The following is a 6,359-nucleotide window of genomic DNA, read 5'->3' as shown; positions in this document are numbered from 1 at the left end:
GTGGTTCCGGAACCCTGAGCGTGGGGAGGTTCCACCAACGGTCGGCAGCGCCTGGGTTCCAACGGAATGCCTGAGCTCTCTCCCCTGAGAATTTTCCTAATGTCTCTGTGCTAGGGAATGAGATGGGGGTTTGTAGGAATTCCCAGTGACAGAGGCTGCCTCCCCAAGGTCAGGGAAGGTATTTCTCGGACTTCCCCGGAGAGGGAACACCTGTGACTGAAGAGAGCTGCGTGGAGTTTTCTCTCGAGCTCCCCCACGCACTGACAATGCTTCCGGAATTCTGAGCTTGGGGAGGTTCCACCAACGGTCGGTAGCGCATGGGTTCCAACGGAATGCCTGAGCTGGTATCCCCTGAGGGATTTCCTAATTTCTCTGTGCCAGGTAATGCTAGGGGGGTTTGCAGAAAATCCCAGTGACAGAGGCTGCCTCCCCAAGGTCAGGGAAGGTATTTCTCGGACTTCCCCGGACAGGGAACACCTGTGACTGAAGAGAGGTGCGTGGAGGTGTCTCTCGAGCTCCCCCACGCACTGACAATGTTTCCGGAACCCTGAGCGTGGGGACTTTCCACCAAAAGTCGGCAGCGCGTATGTTCCAAAGGAATGTCTGAGTTGGTCTCCCCTGAGTGTTTTCCTAATGTCTCTGTGCCAGGGAATGCTAGGGGGGTTTGCAGGAAATCCCAGTGACAGAGGCTGCTTCCCCAAGTCAGGGAAGGTATTTCTTGGACTTCCCCGGACAGGGAACACCTGTGACTGAAGAGTGCTGCGTGGAGGTGTCTCTCGAGCTCCACCACGCACTGACAATGGTTCCGGAACCCTGAGCGTGGGGAGGTTCCACCAACGGTCGGCAGGGCGTGGGTTCCAACGGAATGCCTGAGCTTGTCTCCCGTGAGGGTTTTCCTAATGTCTCTGTGCCAGGGAATGCTAGGGGGGTTTGCAGGAAATCCCAGTGACAGAGGCTGCCTCCCCAAGGTCAGGGAAGGTATTTCTCGGACTTCCCCGGACAGGGAACACCTGTGAATGAAGAGAGCTGCGTGGAGTTGTCTCTCGAGCTCCCCAACGCACTGACAATATTTCCGGAACCCTGAGCGTGGGGAGGTTCCAACAACGGTCGGCAGCGCGTGGGTTCCAACGGAATGCCTGAGCTGGTCTCCCCTGAGGTTTTTCCTAATGTCTCTGTGCCAGGGAATGATAGGGGTATTTGCAGGAAATCCCAGTGACAGAGGCAGTCTCCCCAATGTCAGGGAAGATATTTCTCGGACTTCCCCGGACAGGGAACACCTGTGACTGAAGAGAGCTGCCTGGAGTTGTCTCTCGTGCTGCCCCACGCACTGACAATGTTTCCGGAACCCTGAGCGTGCGGAGGTTCCACCAACGGTCGGCAGCGCTTGGTTTTCAACGGAATGCCTGAGCTGCTTTCCCCTGAGGCTTTTCCGAATGTCTCTGTGCCAGGGAATTCTAGGGGGGTTTGCAGGAAATCCCAGTGAAAGAGACTGCCTCCCCAAGTTCAGGGAAGGTATTTCTCGGACTTCCCCGGACAGGGAACACCTGTGACTGAAGAGAGCTGCGTGGAGGTGTCTCTCGAGCTCCCCCACGCACTGACAATGGTTCTGGAACCCTGAGGGTGGGGAGGTTCCACCAACGGTCGGCACCGCGTGGGTTCCAACGGAATGCCAGAGTGGTCGCCCCTGAGGGTTTTCCTTATGTCTCTGTGCCAGGGAATGCTAGGGGGTTTGCAGGAAATCCCAGTGACAGAGGCTAACTCCCCAAGGTCTGGGAAAGTATTTCTCGGATTTCCCCAGACAGGGAACACCTGTGACTGAAGAGAGCTGCGTGGAGGTGTCTCTCGAGCTCCCCCACGCACTGACAATGGTTCCGGAACCCTGAGCGTGGGGAGGTTCCACCAACGTTCGGCAGCGCGTTGGTTCCAACGGAATGCCTGAGCTGGTCTCCCCTGAGGGTTTTTCAAATGTCTCTGTGCCAGGGAATATTAGGGGGTTTTGCAGGAAATCCCAGTGACAGAGGCTGCCTCCCCAAGGTCAGGGAAGGAATTTCTCGGACTTCCCCGGACAAGGAACACCTGTGACTGAGGAGAGCTGCGTGGAAGTGTCTGTCGAGCTCCCCCTCGCACTGACAATGGTTCCGGAAACCTGAGCGTGGGGAGGTTCCACCAACGGTCGGCAGCGCGTGGGTTAAAACGGAATGCCTGAGCTGGTCTCCCCTGAGGGTTTTCCTAATGTCTCTATGCCAGGGAATGCTAGGGAGGTTTGCAGGAAATCCCAGTGACAGACGCTGCCTCCCCAAGGTCAGGGAAGATTTTTCTCGGACTTCCCCGGACAGGGAACACCTGTGACTGAAGAGAGCTGCGTGGAGATGTCTCTAGAGCTCCCCATGCACTGACAATTGTTCTGGAACCCTGAGCGTGGGGAGGTTCCACCAAAGGTCGGCAGCACGAGGGTTCCAACGGAATGCCTGAGCTGGTCTGCCCTGAGGATTTTCCTAATGTCTCAGTGCCAGGGAATGCTAGGGGGGGTGCAGGAAATCCCAGTGACAGAGGATGCCACCCCAAGTTCAGGGAAGGTATTTCACGGAGTTCCCCGGACAGGGAACACCTGTGACTGAAAAGAGCTGCGTGGAGGAGTCTCTCGAGCTCCCCCACGCACTGACAATGGTTCCGGAACCCTGAGAGGGCGGAGGTTCCACCAACGGTCGGCAGCGCGTGGGTTCCAACGGAATGCCTGAGCTGGTCTCCCCTGAGGGTTTTCCTAATATCTCTGTGCCAGGGAATGCTAGGGGGTTTTGCAGGAAATCCCAGTGACAGAGGCTGCCTCCCCAAGGTCAGGGAAGGTATTTCTCGGACTTCCCCGGACAGGGAACACCTGTGACTGAAGAGAGCTGCGTGGAGATGTCTCTAGAGCTCCCCATGCACTGACAATGGTTCCGGAACCCTGAGCGTGGGGAGGTTCCCCCAACGGTCGGCAGCGCCTGGGTTCCAACGGAATGCCTGAGCTGCTCTCCCCTGAGACTTTTCCTAATGTCTCTGTGCTAGGGAATGAGATGGGGGTTTGCAGGAATTCCCAGTGACAGAGGCTGCCTCCCCAAGTTCAGGGAAGGTATTTCTCGGACTTCCCCGGACAGGGAACACCTGTGACTGAAGAGAGCTGCGTGGAGTTTTCTCTCGAGCTCCCCCACGCACTGACAATGCTTCCGGAATTCTGAGCTTGGGGAGGTTCCACCAATGGTCAGTAGCGCATGGGTTCCAATGGAATGCCTGAGCTGGTATCCCCTGAGGGATTTCCTAATATTTCTGTGCCAGGTAATGCTAGGGGGGTTTGCAGGAAATCCCAGTGACAGAGGCTGCCTCCTCAATGTCAGGGAAGGTATTTCTCGGACTTCGCCAGATAGGGAACACCTGTGACTGAAGAGAGCTCCGTGGAGGTGTCTCTCGAGCTCCCCCACGCACTGACAATGGTTCCGGAACCCTGAGCGTGGGGAGGTTCCACCAACGGTCGGCAGCGCGTGGGTTCCAACGGAATGCCTGAGCTGGTCTCCCGTGAGGGTTTTCCTAATGTCTCTGTGCCAGGGAATGCTAGGGGGGTTTACAGGAATTCCCAGTGACAGAGGCTGCCTCCCCGATGTCTGGGAAGGTATTTCTCCGACTTCCCCGGACAGGGAACACCTGTGACTGAAGAGAGCTGCGTGGAGGTTTCTCTCGAGCTCCCCCACGCACTGACAATGGTTCCGGAACCCTGAGCGTTGGGAGGTACCACCAACGGTCGGCAGCGCGTGGGTTCCAACGGAATGCCTGAGCTGGTCTCCCCTGAGGCTTTTCCTAATGTCTCTATGCCAGGGAATGCTAGGGGGGTTTGCAGGAAATCCCAGTGACAGAGGCTGCCTCCCCAAGGTCAGGGAAGTTATTTCTCGGACTTCCCTGGACAGGGAACACCTGTGACTGAAGAGAGCTGCGTGGAGGTTTCTCTCGAGCTCTCCCACGCATTGACAATGTTTCCAGAACCCTGAGCGTGGGGAGGTTCCACCAACGGTCTGCAGCGCGTGGGTTCCAACGGAATGCCTGAGCTGGTCTCCCTTGAGGGTTTTCCTAAAGTCTCTGTGCCAGGGAATGCTAGGGGGGTTTGCAGGAAATCCCAGTGACAGAGGCTGCCTCCCCAAGGTCCAGGAAGCTTTTTCTCGGACTTCCCCGGACAGGGAACACCTGTGACTGAAGAGAGCTGCGTGGAGTTGTCTCTCGAGCTCCCCCTCGCAATGACAATGGTTCCGGAACCCTGAGCGTGGGGAGGTTCCACCAACTGTCGGCAGCGCGTGGGTTCCAACGGAATGCCTGAGCTGGTCTCTCCTGAGGCTTTTCCTAATGTCTCTGTGCCAGGGAGTGCTAGGGGGGTTTGCAGGAAATCCCAGTGACAGAGGCTGCCTCCCCAAGGTCAGGGAAGGTATTTCTCGGACTTCCCTGGACAGGGAAATCCTGTGACTGAAGAAAGCTGCGTGGAGGTGTCTCTCGAGCTCTCCCACGCACTGACAATGGTTCCAGAACCCTGAGCGTGGGGAGGTTCCACCAACGGTAGGCAGCGCGTGGGTTCCAACGGAATGCCTGAGCTGGTCTCCCCTGAGGGTTTTCCTAATCTCTCTGTGCCAGGGAATGCTGGGGGGGTTTGCAGGAATTCCCAGTGACAGAGGCTAATTCCCCAAGGTCAGGGAAGCTATTTCTTGGACTTCCCCGGACAGGGAACACCTGTGACTGAAGAGAGCTGCGTGGAGGTGTCTCTCGAGCTCCCCCACGCACTGACAATGGTTCCGGAACCCTGAGCGTGCGGAGGTTCCACCAACGGTCGGCAGCGCGTGGGTTCCAACGGAATGCCAGAGCTGGTCTCCCCTGAGGGTTTTCCTTATGTCTCTGTGCCAGGGAATGCTAGGGGGGTTTGCAGGAAATCCCAGTGACAGAGGCTGCCTCCCCAAGGTCAGGGAAGGTATTTCTCGGACTTCCCTGGACAGGGAACACCTGTGACTGAAGAGAGCTGCGTGGAGGTGTCTCTCGAGCTCTCCCACGCACTGACAATGGTTCCAGAACCCTGAGCGTGGGGAGGTTCCACCAACGGTCGGCAGTGCGTGGGTTCCAACGGAATGCCTGAGCTGGTCTCCCCTGAGGGTTTTCCTAATCTCTCTGTGCCAGGGAATGCTAGGGGGGTTTGCAGGAAATCCCAGTGACGTAGGCTGCCTCCCCAAGTTCAGGGAAGCTATTTCTCGGACTTCCCCGGACAGGGAACACCTGTGACTGAAGAGAGCTGCGTGGAGGTGTCTCTCGAGCTCCCCCACGCACTGACAATGGTTCCGGAACCCTGAGCGTGGGGAGGTTCCACCAACGGTCGGCAGCGCGTGGGTTCCAACGGAATGCCTGAGCTGGTCTCCCCTGAGGCTTTTCCTAATGTCTCTGTGCCAGGGAATGCTAGGGGGGTTTGCAGGAAATCCCAGTGACAGAGGCTGCCTCCCCAAGGTCAGGGAAGGTGTTTCTCGGACTTCCCCGGACAGGGAACACCTGTGACTGAAGAGAGCTGCGTGGAGGTGTCTCTCGTGCTCCCCCACGCACTGACAATATTTCCGGAAACCTGAGCATGGGGAGGATCCACCAACGGTCGGCAGCGCGTGGGTTCCAATGAATGCCTGAGCTGGTCTCCCCTGAAGGTTTTCCTAATGTCTCTGTGCCAGGGAATGCTAGGAGGGTTTGCAGGAAATCCCAGTCACAGAGGCTGCCTCCCCAAGGTCTGGGAAGGTATTTCTCGGACTTCCCCGGACATGGAACAGCTGTGACTGAAGTGAGTTGCGTGGAGGTGTCTCTCGAGCTCCCCCACGCACTGACAATGGTTCCGGAACCCTGAGAGTGGGGAGGTTCCACCAACGGTTGGCAGCGCGTGGGTTCCAACGGAATGCCTGAGCTGGTCTCCCCTGAGTGTTTTCCTAATGTCTCTGTGCCAGGGAATGCTAGGCGGGTTTGCAGGAAATCCCAGTGACAGAGGCTGCCTCCCCAACGTCAGGGAATGTATTTCTCGGACTTCCCCATTCTGGGAACACCTGTGACTGAAAAGAGCTGCGTTCAGATATCTCTCGAGCTCCCCCACGCACTGACAGTGGTTCCGGAACCCTGAGCGTGGGGAGGTTCCACCAACGGTCGGCAGCGCCTGGGTTCCAACGGAATGCCTGAGCTCTCTCCCCTGAGAATTTTCCTAATGTCTCTGTGCTAGGGAATGAGATGGGGGTTTGTAGGAATTCCCAGTGACAGAGGCTGCCTCCCCAAGTTCAGGGAAGGTGTTTCTCGGACTTCCCCGGACAGGGAACACCTGTGACTGAAGAGAG

This window comes from Vicugna pacos, unplaced genomic scaffold (assembly GCF_048564905.1).
Source record: "Vicugna pacos unplaced genomic scaffold, VicPac4 SAC-SAT, whole genome shotgun sequence".
Classification (NCBI taxonomy): domain Eukaryota; kingdom Metazoa; phylum Chordata; class Mammalia; order Artiodactyla; family Camelidae; genus Vicugna; species Vicugna pacos.
The sequence above is the reverse complement of the archived record's forward strand: the minus strand, read 5'-3'. Positions refer to the sequence as shown.